Raw genomic sequence first — 14,925 nt, 5'->3', positions numbered from 1 at the left:
GGTAAAGGTTGGTAAATTACAATATGTTTTCTCTGATCCAATAAATACCTTACAAAGTTGAGGGTGGGGGGTGAGGGGGAATATAATGACAATAATCAGACAACACACCAAAATTTGTGAGATGCAGCCAAAGCAGTGTGTACTGGAAATTTTACATCAATAAACAAGAAAAAGAATGCATCAATGAACTAGGCATTCAACTAAAAACAGAAACAAATGAACAATTTCTAAACACCAAAACAAAATCCTAAAAGTCACAGGAGAGATTAATAAAATTGAAAGTAAAAAAAAAACCATTGAAGTAATAAATAAAACTAAAAGCTGGTTTTATGAAAAAAAATCTATAAATTAAATAAATCGTTGGTTAATTCGATTAAAAATAAAAGAAAATCAAATTACCGGTATCAAAAATGAAAAAGATAAATGCCCTACCAATGAAGATGAAATTAAAGCAATTATTAGGAGCTATTTTGCCTAATTATATGCCAATAAAACTGACAATCCAGGTGAAATGGATAAAAATTTATGCAAATATAAATTGCTCAGATTAACAGAAAAGGAAATAGACTCCTTGAATAACTTTATCTTAGAAAAAGAAATTAAATTACCAACAAATTAGCTCCCTAAGAAAAATCTCCAGGACCAGATGGATTTACAAGTAAATTTTACCAAATATTTATCTATTTCACAAAATAGACAAAGAAAGAGTTCTACCAAATTCCTTCTATGACACAAATATAGTTTTGATACCCAAACCAGGGAAAGCAAAAGCAGAGAAAGAAAACTACAGACTCATTTCCATTAATGAATATTGATGGAAAGAATTTTAAACAAAATGTTATCAAGGAGATTACAATAATATATCACAAAGATCATACCCTAAGACCGGGTGTTATTTATGCCAGGAATGTAGGGCTAATTCAATATTGGGGAAATAAGCATAATTGACCATATCACTAACAAAAACAACAAAAATCATCTAATCATATCAATAGGTACAGAAAAAGCTTTTGACAAAATGCAACACCCATTCTTATCAAAAACAATAGAAAGTATAGAGATAAGTGCAGGCTTTATTGAAATGAGTTATTAATCTAAAACTCAGAACAAGTATTATCTCTAATGGGAAAAAAGTAGAACAATTCCCAATAAGATCAGGGGTGAAGCAAAGATATCCATTACCACCATTATCACTCAATATTGTACTAGAAATGTTAGCCATAGCAATAAGACAAGAAAAAGGAATTGAATAGAAGTAGGTAATGAGAAAACAAAACTACCATTTTCTACAGAAGATATCATGGTATACTTAGAGAACTCTAGAGAATCAGTTCAAAAACTAGTTGAAACAATGAACAACTTCAGCAAGGTTTTAGAATATAAAATAAACCCACATAAATCAGCTTCATTTCTATATTTTACTCCCCCTCCAAATTAGTAGGAAGAGCTATGTGGGAGTCTATCCACAAGACAAACCTAGGAACTATATAAACACAACTGCAAAACACTTTTCACATAAATAAAGACAGATCTAAACAACTGGAGAAATCTTAATTGCTCATGGATAGGCTGAGCCAATGTAATGCAATTGACAACTAAATTAATTTAGTTATTTAATGCCATAAGAATCAAACTACCAAAGAATTATTTTATAGAGGTAGAAAAAATAATAACAATATTGATCTGGAAGAACAAGAGGTTAAGAATATCAAGGAAAACAATGAAAAAAAGGTGAGAGAAGGCTGCTAAACGGTGCCTGATCTCAAACTATGTTACAAATCAGTAATCATCAAAACAATCTGGTACAGGCTAAGAAATAAGAGTGGTGGATTAGCAATATAGATTTGTATACAATACACAGTAGTAAATGACCATAGCAACCTAGTGTTTGAGAAACCCAAATATCTAAGCTTTTGGGACAAAAACTCAGTATCTGAAAAAAAATTGAGGGGAAAATTGGAAAGCAAGTTGGCAGAAACCAGGCTGAGACCAACATCTCACACTGTATACCAAGATAAGATCAAAATGGGTAAAGGATTTAGACAAATTAGGGGAGCATGGAAAAAATTTACCTGTCAGACCTATGGATAAGGAAATTAAGCCAAATTGATAAAAATAAAAGCCATTTCCCAACTGATATGAACAAATAATACTCAGAAGAGGAAATCAAGGCTATCAATAGGCATATAAAAAAATTGCTCTAAATCATTCTTGATCACTTCCACAGAGAGAACACATCAACTCTGAGTGCAGATGGAAGAATATTTTTTTTTTGTTTTCTTTATCTTTCTTTTCATTTTGCAACATGGCTAATATAGAAATATCTTATGTATCATGTATATCATATCACTTGCCCTCTCAATGAGTAGGCGGAGAGATGGATGGAGGAAGAGTATTTGGAACCCCAAATAAAAAATGATTGTTAATTTCTTTTAAATTTAGCAAAAAATCCCCAAATTCTCTCAAATATTTAAACAACAATTCAAATATGAAAAAATCCCTTCTATGACAAAAACTTGGTAACTAAATACAGGGAGTCAAAAGGAGAAAGCAAAGTACAGACCAATTTTGATGATTATTGATAAGAAAACTTTAAATAAAATATTAGCAAGGAGGCTACATTAATATATACTAGGACAGGGGTAGGGAACCTGTCATTTCAAAGCTACATGTGGCCTTCTAGGTTCTTGGGTGCAGCCTTTTTACTGAGTCCAAGTTTTACAGAACAAATCCTTTGAATCCAAACTTCACAGAACAAATCTCCTTAATAAAAAGATTTGTTCTGTAAAACTTGAACACAGTCAAAAGGCTGCACCCAAGAACCAGAAGGCCACATGTGGTCCCAAGGTCATAAGTTTCCCACCCCTGTACTAGGATTAGGCTCCATTTATACCAGGAATGTAGGTCTAGTTCTATATTAGGAAAACTATAAACATAATTTATCATATTACCAACAAAATTCACAAACTCATATGATTATTTCAATAGAAGCAGAAAAAAGGGTTTTATAAAATGGCAATTCTTATTTTAAAACAAACAAACAAACAAAAAGTATAGGAATAATTGGAAAGTTCCTTAAAATGATAAGAAGTGTATGTAAAACTAAGTGCAAGTAATATCTTTAATGGGGATTAGCTAGAAGTCTTTCCAATAAAATCAGGGGTGCTCTTTAATATTTTACTAGAAATTGGGGCAGCTAGGTGGTGCGGTAGATATAGCACTGGCCCTGGAGTCAGGAGGACCTGAGTTCAAATCCAGCCTCAGACACTTGACACTTACTAGCTGTGAGACCCTGGGCAAATCACTTAATCCCAATTGCCTCACCAAAAAAACAAACAAACAAAAAAGTCCAATATTTTACTAGAAATTCAAGGCATAAAAATAAGACAATAAAAACATATTGAAGAAATAAGTATTGGCAAAGAAAAAACCAAACTATCACTTTATGCAGATGATACGATAGTTTACTTAACAAATCAACTACAAAATGAATCAAAACAATGAACAACTTCAGTAGTGTAGCACAATATATAATAAACCCAGACAAATATTCAGCATTTCTGAATGTTATTAATAATCCATCAGGTTGGCTGGCTCTTTGAGGGAGGTACAACTCTCTTTTCCCATTTTTTTCAACTGTTTGATCCAAGAGGCTGAGGGAATTGGGGGGATTATATCCCATTCTTAAAACAAAAAGAGACACAGGGTACATCTAATTTCTAACAGGGTACTAGATTCACCCTTTCCACTAGGTAAAAATCTAAAGGTACGATGATTGTAACATCAGGGGATGAATTTATGGTGTGGAACCTCCTAAGGATTCTGAGGTCAAGGTAAGTGTCCTCCTCTGTCATGACAGAAATCTCAAGATTTTTAATCCTGGCTGGAACTGAATGGCCAGTACTTTTCCTTTTTTTTTTCTTTCCTTTTTTTTTTTTTGATTATCAATAATTACATGCATTTTGTCTCATTGAAATACAGCCCTGTCCATGTGGCAATATCATTCACATTGTGTAGCATTTTTTTTGGCTTTTTTTGTTGTTGTTGTTGTTGTTGAGGCAATCGGAGTTAAGTGACATTTAAAAAAGAAAGTCGGGGCAGCTAGGTTGCTCAGTGGGCAGTGCACCAGCTCTGGATTCAGAAGGACCTGAGTTCAAATCAGGCCTCAGACACATAACACTTACTAGCTGTGTGACCCTGGGCAAGTCACTTAACCCCATTGCCTAGCAAAACAAAAAAAAAAGTCTGAGGTGTCATCCACTATGGCCAAGAGCACACATCATAGGCTATGGAGAAGCTAGAAAAGCAAGGGGAGAAATTATTTTTCACATCTACAGATAAGGGAAGAGGTCCTGAAAAAAGAAGCTATGAAGATGATCAGAGAAAATAAAATGAACAATTTTGATTGTATAAAATTGAAAAAGCTTTTGCACAAATTTAATGCCATTAAAATTAGAAGGAAAACAGGTCAATGGGGGAAAATTTGCAGCAAATTTCTGTAGTAAAGGCTTTATAATATATATGTGTGTGTGTGTATACATACATATATACAAATACATATATGTATATGTGTGTATATATGTGTATATATGTATGTGTGTGTGTATATATATATATATACATATATATATATATATATATACATATATATACATATATATGTTCCATTCAAATTTATCAGACTAAGAGCCATTCATCAATAGATAGATGGTCAAAGGCTATGAAGAGGTAGGGTTCAAAGGAAGAAATCCCAGCAATCAAAAACCATATGATAAAATGCTCCAAGTTGCTAACAATCAGAGAAATGCAAATTAAAGCACCTTTGAAGTTTCACCTCCTACCCATCAGACTGGGTGGCAAGGATGAAAAATGAAACCTCCCTCACACATACATACATACACACACACACACACACACACACACACACACACACACACCAGCTTTTGTGTGTGTGTTATATTCCTCCATTAAATTGTAAATTTCTTGAGAGAGGGACTGTCTTTCTTTTTGGTGTTTGTATCCCCAGCACTTAGCACAGCAGATGGCACATAGCAGGTGCTTGATAAATGTTTATTGACTATTAATGAATAAAGTGACAAATGTTGCAGAGGCTTCAGGAAAATAGGCACACAGAAATCATTGATAGTCCAGACATGCTGCAATTTAAAATTGTGCCCCAAAAGTTGCTAAATTCTGGCCTGACTGTACCACCACTGGGCTTAGACCACATGGGGAGCAAAGAAAAGGGAAAAGGATCCATCCATATAAAAATATTTATGGGAGGCCTTTTTGAAGTAGCCAAAAACTGAGAACTAAAGGGGTATCCATCTATGGTGAAATAACTAAATAAATTATGGCCTATGACTGTAATGGCAGGATCTTTTATTGTGCCATAAGAAATGGACAGTTCCAGGGGAAACTGGGAAGAGTTCTTATGATCTGATACAGACTGAAGTGAGCAGGACTAGAACAGCTTACACAATGACAACATTATAGAGAGAAAAAAAAATTAGGACCTTAATTAATGCAGTCCAGAGGGCTGTGGATGAAATCATGCTACCCATCTCCTGCCAGAGAGGTGATAGACTGAAAATCCAGAATGACACTTGCCTATTTGGACATAGTCAAGATGGAAATTGGTTTTGCTAGAATATACATATTTATTGTGAGGGTTTTGTTGATATCGTTGTTGTGGTGCTGGGGGGTGTCACTGGGAGGAAATGATAATAACTGCTGGTAAAAATAAATTAAAAAAACAACTTTAAAATAAAATAATTACTCTTTCAAGTCCAATTAAATTGGTTAAATGTTCTACATAAGAACCATTCTTTTGTGCATTTTTTAAGTATTGAAGATGGGGAGCTGTCTATCCCTGGCTGGCCCCACAGAGGTATATTAGCTCTGCATCCCGTTCAGTGAGCCTAAGAGAGGTGGGTTTTGTCCTTGCAAAAGGCTTCAGAACTCTGATCAATGCAATGGAACCAATTAATTAAGATCCTAGAAGGCTGATGACGAAGCATCTTGACAGATGAGGGAATCTGGATGCAGAATAAGACACATTTTCACACACAGACAAAGTAGAAATTTGCTTGACTGTGCATGTTTGCTATAAAGGCTATTTCTTTCTTTCATGAGGTGGGGTGTAGGAGAGAGAGAAGAAAGAGATGGGGGAAAAGGAAAAAAAAAAAAAGGCAGTCACCAAGGCATCTTAAAAGACAAAAACCAAAAAAAAAAAAAAAGCCCAAACAACCGAACAGACGAGAACAGAAGGCCAGAAAGCAGTACTAGCAGCTTTGAAAAATACACACTGAATTTATTATATAATTTTAAAAAAAAACCCTAAAAACTAAGCTCTAGATGACAAAGATCAACAGGTGCATGGACAATCCTCTTTTTCTGTTGTATGACGTACATGGAAATGTTTGTATGATCGGGCCTTTGTTGATTCCAGAATAATAATGAATGAAAATGAAAAGATACAAAAATAAGCGATATTTCGTAGACTGGTTCTGCTTTTCCACCCTCACCCATCAGGCCCACCCTCTGGGCGGCGCTCCACAGAGGGGCTGGGGGGTGGGGCGCGCGGTGGAGGGGCAGTGGGGAGGGGGCTGCTGAAGATGGAGTGGGGAGGTGGGAAATCACTGGATGTGTTGCCGGAGGACCTCCATCCCTCCAGACAAACAGACAGAGGCCTGGGCACATCCCGCTGCAGATCCATCCATGGATTAAGCCCCAAAGGCCCAAGATGGAGGTCTAGGGGTGCGGGTGGGGTGGGGGGCGCGAACAGCTAAACACCCCCTTGGGGTTCTGGGGAGGGAAGGGAAGGGAAGGAAAGGGGACTTACCTCCCCCACACAGGGGACTCCTACCAGGGATCAGGCAGGCCTGGGGTCCGGGGCGGGAGGCGGATGAAGCTTGAACGGTCCGCTGTCCGCTGTCCACTGTCCGCTGTCCTCAGCCCCTTTTCACAGAATGCGCAACACTCCAGCCCAGGTGAAAACCGCAGAAAGGAGGAGAGTTGTGACGTCACATTGGGAGGCAGGACTGTATTCAGCCAATGGAAAGCAAGTCGTGACACAGCCGTGGGGTGGGGGTGGGGGGGTGTGAGAGAGGATGCCACCCCCGCAGAACAAATTAGTCTGGCAGTCAATCCAGATTTGGTGAGCTCCTCCTCTGTTTCAGGCATCTGGCCAGAGCTGGAAATCAGAAAGGAAAAAGGACTCATCAGAAAAAGAGATCCTCTCATAGAGTAAACCGATAAAATGACTTGTAGGATTCAGGCAAAACAATCCTTATGTAGAATTTATCTTTCCAAATACATTCTTGAATAAAAGAGAAAAAGGAAAGACCAAAAGAAAAAAACCTGCAACAGAAATAAAATGAAAAAAAGCAACTGCACAAAAAGAAAAATTCTGAAAATAAAAGAATAAAATTTGGGCAAAAATGCACAAACAGCTAAGTGATTGTTTTTTAAAGGACAACCAAATTGCCAGGCTGTTTTTTTTAATGTAAAAAAAAGATGGAGATCAATCAGTTAATTGACATTTAATAAATGCTTACTACGTGCCAAGTACTGTGCCAAAAAGAGGCTGAAGATAGTCAGTCCCTGCTCTCAAAGAGCTCACGATCTGGGGTGGAGGGAGGGGGGAAGACAGTAAGCAAACAAATATGTACCCAAAAGCTACATATAGGATAAATAGGAAATAATTAACAGAGATGGAGCGTCTTGTTGGTGGAACAGCCAAGAGGCCAGTGTCACTGGATTGAAGAACATATGGAAGGGAGTAAGGTGTAAGAAGATTGGGAAAGTAGGTGGGGTAGAGTTTAGGAAGGACATTGAATGCCAAACAGAGGATATTTTGTTATTTTGTTTGATCCTGAAGGCAATGGGGAGCCACTGGAGGGTGTGTGTGTGTGTGTGTGTGTGTGTGTGTGTGTGTGTGTGTGTGTGTGTGTGTGCGTGTGTGTGATGGGGGAGGCAGGGGTGGTATAGTCAGATCTGTGCTTTGGGATAACCTCTTTGGTGGCTGAATCGAGGATAGATTGGAGTGGGGAGAGACCTGAGGCTAATGAAAGAAAGGAAAGTATTAGAAACTCTTTTTTTTTTTCAAATTTGATGTCAACAAAAATGATAAAGGGATGGATATTTACAAAAACATAAAGTACCTAGATTAACAGAACAAAAAGAAATTGAACAAACCATAAATGAACTTGCAAAGGTTGGGGGAGGGAGAGAAGGAACCCAAAACCCAAATAGATTTACAAGGGAATTCTAGCAAATATTTAAAGAACAATTAACTTCAGTTTTACATAAATTGTCTCTTAAAATGAGAGAAAAAATGATTTTAAATACCAAAGGCAAAGGCAAGAAAAGTCAAAGAAAGAATATGATAGACCATATTAATGGTGAATATTAATTTTAAGATACTGAATGAATATTGATTAATTGAAATGAATATTAATATGAATGAATATTAATTAAAAATACTGAATGAAATATTGGCAAAGAAGCTACCAAAACATATACAAATATTTAACTGTGGCCAAATTGTATTTGTACTAGGAATACTGGTCTGGTTCAATATTAAGAAAAATTACAGATATAATAAGGAAGTCAATAACAGAAACAAAGCAATTACATAATTATATCAATAGATACTGTGTTTATCTAGATTTTAGGTAAATACTGTTGACCCTATTAATGAAATATATTCAGATTTTATTCCTATACTTTCTTTTTTTTAACACGGTATATTTTCTCAAAAGTTTTATCTATCAAGGGGAAGCACAAGAGGCCTTTCCAATAAGACTAAGGGTAAAGCAAGGACATTTATTGGTACCACTATTACTTAATAGAGTAATAGAAATGCTAGGTGTAGTGATTAGACAAGAGGGGAAATGAGGGAGAAGGAAAAAATTATCACTTTTTGCAGTTGATGCAGTTGATATGAAATTTTAGGGAACCCTAGAGTCAACTAAAATAGTAAAAGAAATAAGTAAAATCTTCAGTAAAGTAGCAGGATATAAAAACAAACCCACAAAAATGGTCAACCTTTCTGTATATTATTAACAAAACTCAGCAGAGATGGGACAAGCAATTCCATTCAAAACAACCATAGAATTTACAAAAGATCTAGGAGTCTACCTACAAAGCCATATTCAGAAATTATATGAATACAACCACAAAATCTGCTCTACAAAAATGAAGGATGACTTAAATAATTTTAGACAAATTAATTTTTCAAGGTTGTGACTTGCTTTGGATAGGCCAGAGACTGGGCCTGTGATTTCATTGTTATAGGGAAATCCCCAAGGAGGAAGCTCTTTCTAGGTCTGGCACCTTCTCTGCAACTTAGACTCTTAGTGAATTGCCTAGGGCACTGAGAGTTTCAGTGATTTGCTCAGGGTCACACAGCCTATGTGTGTCAGAGTGAGGACTTGAACCTGGCTAGGTTGTCAGGGTTGTAGAGCTAGTTCTTTATTCACTAAGCCATATGGCTTCTCATGAGCTAAGCTCATCTAATAAAAATGACATCACTACATTAAATAAGTTGCAGATTTAGCACCATACCAATCAAACTATCAAAGGTCTAAGAAAATTCATCTGGAGATACACATGATCAAAAATCTCTAGGAAAAGCATGAAAAAAATGGGAAGAAAGTGGGGTAGCCATATCATATCTCAAATAATACTACAAAGCAATAATTATCCAAAGATTTTAATATTTTTTTAAAATAGAAAAATCAATCAGTACAACAGATTAAGCATACAAGATCCCAAAAGTCATTGAAAGTAATAGCTTTGGATATGAGAAACCCAAGAACACCAAATATTGGGATAAGGGCTAGATATCTAACAACATGTCATGGTGCTTGAAAAATTAGAAAACAACATGGGAGAAATTAAGTTTGCACTTAATAGCTCACACCATATAAAATGATAAGCTTCCAATAGTGTGTCCCAAATTGAAAGATCAGATCATTAAGAAATTAGAAGAGAAAGGACATACCTTTCCTGCTATGGATGAAGGAAGAATTCATTCATTCATTTGTTTGTTTATTTATTTGTTCATTTGTTTATTTATTTATTGCCAAACAGGTGATAGGCTTACACGAAATAGAAAGCTTTGATGACATAAAATTGAAAAAACCTTTTTTAAAAAATGAGATCAAAGGGCAGCTAGGTATTGAAGTAGAGCACTGGCCCTGAAGTCAGGAGGACCTGAGTTCAAATCCAGCCTCAGACCAAACACCTGACACTGTGTGACCCTGGGCAAGTTACTTAACCCCAATTGCCTAAAAAACAAAAATACAAAAAACGAGATCAAAGAGGTCAGAATTAAAAGTAAAATAGTAGGCAGTGGCTTGGGAGGGAATCTCTGCAGTAAATTTCTCTGATAAAGGTCATCTATAGGCAAATATAACACAAATGTATAAGAATAAGAACCTTTACCCAATAGATAAATAGCCAAAGGAAATGAATAGGCAGCTCTGAAAAGAAAAAAAAAAAGGCAAACTATCAATAACCATATGAAAACCTGCTCCAAATCACTAATAGTGAAAGAAATGCAAATTAAAACTTGTCTGTGTTTTGGCCTCATAACCAGAAGATTTTCAAAGAGGACAAAAGAAAAGAAAAGAAAAGAAAAATAGCAATTGTTTAAGAGGCTATGGTAAGAACAGAAACCCTTGCAGGAAATGAAGAATTGATTCAACCTTTCTGGAAAGCAATTTGAAACTATACCCCAAAAGTCACTGAATTATGCACACTCTTTGGCTCAGCAATACAACTACTTGTTAGGTGACTACTCCAAAGAGAGCAAAGACAGAAGAAAAGGACCCAGCTGTACTTTTTGTAATAGCGAGGTCCTGGAAACAAAGTAGGTACGCATCATTTTAGGAATGCCTAAATAAATTTTGGAATAGGAATGGAATGGAATATTATGGTGCTGTAAGAAATGAGCAATTGATTCAGAGACTGAAATGAACTGATTGAGAGAAAAGTAAGCAGGCCCAGGAGAACAAATTATATAGTATAACGTTTGAAAGAAAAATAACTTGGGCTCTAAAAAAACCAATCAATAAAATAACTAACAAGAATTCCAGAGACCACGTTGCTCTGTGAGTAGCCAGGCCACTTAATGATCAGACTAATACCATCTACCCTTTATAGATGCCACACCCCAAGGTGACTGGTCATCAGGACCCTCTGGAGAAAGAATGAGGCCTTGTAATTCTGAAACTGTGAATTGCCTTCTTCAATGTGTTTCCTACAGATATGCCTGACTGACTACCAATGTACTTTAAATATGGGCTCACATTTCCTCTTCCAAATGAGTATTTGTGGAAGATCTTCCCTAGGGTGTTATGAGAAATCCTTTGAAACTATTCTTCTTGTTATGCCATGCAAATAAACATCTTTGCAGTAGAATTGTGGCTATTGACTGATTGTTAAAGGGAAGCACAGTGATTGGGGCCTGAGAGATAGTGTTAGGAGGATAGCTACTCCTGAACATCGTCGCAGCCACCCTGAGGACCCAAACTGCCAGTGCCACTGTGAGTTAGGCCAATGAGCTCCAACGAGTGTCCTGGTGTGACAAGCTCTGCACTGCAATTGGTAGACAAGAGAGCTGTGAGCTTGAAGTGACTGAAGGCTCACCATTGACAGCTGCTTCTCCCTTACTCCCCTACCTTCTCTATCCTGATTACAACCTGAGGCACAAAGCCTCAGACACTCCATACTCTCCCCTTTTATTTTTTACTTCCTATGAAAAAATTAGGACAGCAAATCCTTCTTAGATTCATCATCTGAAGGATGACAGAAAACCCTACAGGTGGTGAGGATACCTGGGAACATGGGCTCAACAGTGAAAGGTCTGGAAATAATAAAGCTTGACTGAGGCTATATGGGTAGACCCTGCTTCCTCCAAACCCTCTATGACATAGAAGATGGTTTTCGTGGGGAACTGTGGCCAAATACATACTAGAGAGGCAATATAGCACAGTGGATAGAAAGCTGGCCTTAGAGCTAGGAAGACCTGGTTTCAAGTCCCACTTCTGACACTTACTGGCTATGTGACCCTGAACAAGTCACTTAAGCTCTCAGCACCCCAGGTAAAATAGATGTGCATTGGTGTAAGGAGTTTCTCACCTATAGAGGTTCCTCAGCACAGTGCTGATGGCCATTGAAGTAAAGGAGCTGAGGAAGGCCAATGGTGGTGTTGCTATGACGGTGTTCATGTTTGCTGATGATGGTTAAGTTCCTAGAAAAAAAGAAAATATACAAGAAGGAATGGCACCTCCTGGGACCATGACAAATTCCCGTTGTCTAATCATGACTGTGTCCTCACTTTTTCATGGGAAAACAACTTTTCTTTCCTTCCTTCCTTTCTTTCCTTCCTTCCTTCCTTCCTTCCTTCCTTCCTTCCTTCCTTCCTTCCTTCCTTCCTTCCCATCACATTTCTCTAAGTGTGTGTTCTAACTCTTGGCCATCTTCTTTTCTCTTTTCTCCCTAAACTGTCTCCATACGGCCTCATAACACAGCTGTCATTGAGACTTGGTGGGATGGCATTATGGTTGTCAGAAGGAACAGAAAGGCTTCTGGGTATGCATACAACCAATAAAATTTCAGACTAAATATTTTCCCCAGACCCTATTAACTTCCCAATCCTCTAGCAAAGAGCAATTATGCACCAGATGTAGAGCAATTATACTCAAATCCACACAAAAAAGGAAAAATCCCAAGAAGGCAAAATTTGGCTGAATTAACCCTGGAAGAGCACAGGCATCCTTAAAGCACTCACTCAGCACCCCTCCTTTAACAATCTCTCCTTTTCCAGCAGAGAGTCACCTACTGATGGTTCCATTTGTGCCCAGTATTTCCTCGGAATTCCCTTCCCACTTCAGAGACTTTGCCAACACATTCTTTGCTAACACATTGTCCCAATTTCAGGTTCCTGTTGCTCTGTAACAAGCAGTAGACACTGGTTTCTGCTCTATGGTATCAGAGAGGGGAGGGAAAAACTGGAAATATGCTATTGTCTCCTCAGGGTTGGCCCCAGGTTAGGGGCCCTCAGGTTTGTAGAGACTGTCTGGGAAATCCTCCTCCCACCCTGTAGTAGATGCTGATTCAGCTCAGACCCAGAAGGAAATGAAAACCAAGAAAGTAAAGTGATGGGGAATGCTTACTGACTCCAAATCCAAAACAAAATTCCTTTCTACGGCATCACAATGTTATGAGTAGAATTTATAGGTCAATGGGTATAGGGGAGAGGACACTTTCTGTGTCTCTTAAATCATACTTCATAGGCAGAGATGCCTTTTCTGCCTACATGAAAAGTCAGCACTATAGCCAAGCTCCACTGTTTCTTAGGTCAGGATCGTTCCAATGGCAAAGTATTTCATTTCTCAAGAAATGTGGAGTTCATGATTTCAACCATTCTGGAAAATAATTTGGAACTATGCCCAAAGGGTTATCAAACTGTGCATACCCTTTGATCCAGCAATACCACTACTAGGTCTATGTCCCAAAGAGATCATAAAAAAGGAAAAAGGACCCACATGTACAAAAGTATTTATAATAGCTCTTTTTGTGGTGGCAAAGAATTGGAAATTGGGGAAATGCCCATCAATTGGGGAATGGTTGAAAAAACTGTGGTATATTAACATAACGGAATGCTATTGTGCTATAAGAAATGATAAACGGGCAGATTTCAGAAAATCTTTGAAAGACTTACATAAACTGATGCTGAGTGAAGTAAGCAGAACCAGGAGAACACTGTACATAGTAACAACAACATTGTGTGATGATCAACTATGACCTCTTCTCAGCAATGCAATGATCCAAGACAATTCCAAAAGACTCATGATAGAAAATGCTATCCACATCCAGAGAAAGAACTATGGAGTCTGAATGTAGATCAAAGCACACTATTTTCACTTTTTTGTTTTTGGGGTTTTTTTCATCATTTTTCCTTTTTTTCAACTGTTTCTTCTTTCACAACATGACTAATGTGGAAATATGTTTTACATGATTGCACATATATAACCTATATCAAGATGGCAGATTGTTGCCATCTTGGGGAGGGCAGAGGGAAGAGAGAGAGGGAGAAAAATTGGAACTCAAAATCTTATAAAAAATGAATGTTGATTTGTGTGGGTTTATTTTGTATTATTCAACTTTGCTAAAGTTGGTAATTGTTTCAAGTAATTTTAGTTGATTCTCTAAGTATACCATCATATCATCTTCAAAGAGTGATAACTTTTTTTCTTCTTTGCCTATTCTAATTTCTTTAATTTCTTTTCCTTCTCTTATTGCTAAAGCTAACATTTCTAGTACAATATTGAATAATAGCGGCGATAATGGACATCCTTGTCTCATCCCAGATCTTATTGGGACTGCTTCTGACTTAACCCCATTACATATAATGCTTGCTGCTGGTTTTAGATAGGTACTGCTTATCATTAAAAAAAAAAACAACTCCATTTATTCCCATACTTCTTGGCTCTTGTGAGTAGGGGTTGTTTCATTCTTTGTGTTTGTAGCCGCAGTGCCTAGAACATACCAGAAGCTTACCAAATGCCTGTTGATTGGAATGGATTGGGAACCTTTCTCTGCTGTTTAGCACCCTTTGTCCTAGAATAATTAGTCTAGGGGCAGCTAGGTGGCACAGTAGATAGAGCACTGGCTCTGGATTCAGGAGGACCTGAGTTCAAATTCGGCCTCAGACATATAACTCTTACTGTGTGATCCTAGGCAAGTCATTTAACCCCATTGCCCAGCCAAAAAAAAAAAAAAAAGAATGATCAGTCTTCTGGCTACCAGGAGACAGTGCAGTCTCACTCAACAGAGGGGAGACCAAGCTCTCTGGTGGCAGAGTTTAAATTGAGGGCTGGCTTTCCATCAGTGAGCCAGACACTTCAAAGA

At 37.4% G+C, this 14,925-nt stretch overlaps 1 pseudogene across 8 annotated transcripts in view; it reads right to left on the bottom strand.

Annotated features, from left to right (window-relative positions):
• The window catches only part of LOC110202166 (E3 ubiquitin-protein ligase DTX3L pseudogene), a 40,184-nt pseudogene extending 33,173 nt beyond the window's left edge, over window positions 1-7,011 (bottom strand). For 6 of the 8 annotated variants that reach the window (XR_013483712.1, XR_013483716.1, XR_013483715.1 and 3 more), the window contains exon 1: window positions 6,845-7,011. The product of XR_013483712.1 is annotated as an E3 ubiquitin-protein ligase DTX3L pseudogene, transcript variant X1 (transcript). The remainder of the gene's footprint in view (window positions 1-6,844) is intronic. The other 2 variants (XR_013483717.1, XR_013483718.1) reach the window with 2 other exon arrangements.
• Between the last annotated feature and the right edge of the window lie 7,914 nt (window positions 7,012-14,925).

The sequence above is a fragment of the Phascolarctos cinereus genome, unplaced genomic scaffold, assembly GCF_003287225.1.
Source record: "Phascolarctos cinereus isolate Bilbo 61053 unplaced genomic scaffold, phaCin_HiC Scaffold_8;HRSCAF=390, whole genome shotgun sequence".
NCBI lineage: Eukaryota > Metazoa > Chordata > Mammalia > Diprotodontia > Phascolarctidae > Phascolarctos > Phascolarctos cinereus.
The sequence above is the reverse complement of the archived record's forward strand: the minus strand, read 5'-3'. Positions and strand labels throughout refer to the sequence as shown.